The sequence below is a fragment of the Poecilia formosa genome, unplaced genomic scaffold, assembly GCF_000485575.1.
Source record: "Poecilia formosa unplaced genomic scaffold, Poecilia_formosa-5.1.2 Scaffold303, whole genome shotgun sequence".
In the NCBI taxonomy this organism is placed as follows: Eukaryota; Metazoa; Chordata; class Actinopteri; order Cyprinodontiformes; family Poeciliidae; genus Poecilia; species Poecilia formosa.
The window spans coordinates 68,398-70,058 of record NW_006800242.1 but is presented as its reverse complement, the minus strand read 5'-3'; positions in this window follow the sequence as shown (position 1 = coordinate 70,058).

The window sequence follows — 1,661 nt, the reverse complement described above, 5'->3', positions numbered from 1 at the left end:
TTGTCCACTGTGAGTAAATTTTGAGGTGACATTTTTACGGGTAATACGTGAGAAACATGCAGCTAAAAGTAAAAAACCTGGTCAAATATTTCTGAGCAATGTTGCACATTAGCAGCTCTAAATATAGACAACACATTAACAATATTTTATTCCTCAAAAGTTTTCACACCTCTGAAAGATGTTCATATTGGATCACATTACATCTACACTGTCCATTGTATTTTATGCAATAATCCAACACAAAGTGGTGCATGATTGTGAAGTTGAAAGAAAAAATGATTAATGAATTTCAAAATTCTTTACAGATAAAAATCTGAAAGTCTGATGTGCCTTTAGAATTACCCCCCATTGAGTCCGATACCACAAAATAAAATTTAGCTAATTAGCTTTGTCTTAATGTGTGTAAGTTTAACTTGAGTCTACATTCAATTGGCTCTTCCTCCTGGAAGGAACCAGCTACAAAGAAATTAATATATATCAAAGTTTATTCCTGGGTTAAAATGGTCAAGTTAAAGTTCAAACATGAATCCAATTAAAAAAAAAAAAAAAGAACAGCTGTTCAGGCAAAAATGTCACTATTGACAGATTTTGGTCTTAGGTCATTTCACAAATATACTCTACCTAATGTTTGCTGGTCACATAAAATTAAACTTAAATATATGGAAGTTGTAACATGAGCAAATGTAAAAAAGATTAATGGGTTGGGAAACTTTTGCAAGGCAGCATTGATGGCTTCTTTCATACATTCTTGTTTTTTTTCCTCTTAAATGAACCGTCTGGAGACATGTTGCAGGACCACCTACTGATCTGACGCTACTCCAGGCAGACATCACTTTTTATCTGAATGTCTCCCAGTTTAAAAAAACCTATAAACAACCTCGTTAAAATCCAGTACAGCTGTCAGCAATCAAAAAACAATAAACAGCTGTCTGCTGGAACTTTTAAGATAGGATTTATTATTATTATTATTATTATTATTATTATTATTATTATTATTATTATTATTATTTGGGAAAATGTTTTCCCCTTTTCATTTGGATTATATAAATCAGTCTATTCATTGAATGTATTTTCATTGAGGTATTTTGTGTCTATTTGTTCTAATTGTTTCTGAAGCTGACTATACCGGCTAAGATTTAAATGCATCTCAATCATATTAAAAGAAAGTCTTTTCAGCAGAATGTCACATGTTGACCTACATACACACTGTGTTCAGAGTAAATCTCACTGCCATTCTTTGGATTTTTTTACAGATTTCTGTTCACAAGATAAAATATTCAGCTTGTTTGTGTTGACACTGAACTCAGTGGAGTCAGTAATTATTTGATGCTGCTTTACTCCACTTATTTTTTTAGTTAACATAATTAAGATAGTAATAAGCAAACTTGTTGATCACCTATCTCTGGTGGTTTATTGAGAGGCCAATGCATGATCTTACAATGATTTCATTTACATTTGAAGAAGGTAGCAGATATATGGTCAAATGGAACATATTTTAAAGATTAGAAAGACTATAGACACGTTGAAAACATTCAGATAAATATATCATTTAGTACCACATATGGAAGTGGCACAGACTGGATTTATTTCTTAGGTGAAAAGACTGGAACTGGGCTATTCAAACTGCCATCAAAAAATTGGATATGGGGAAAAAGAAAGGC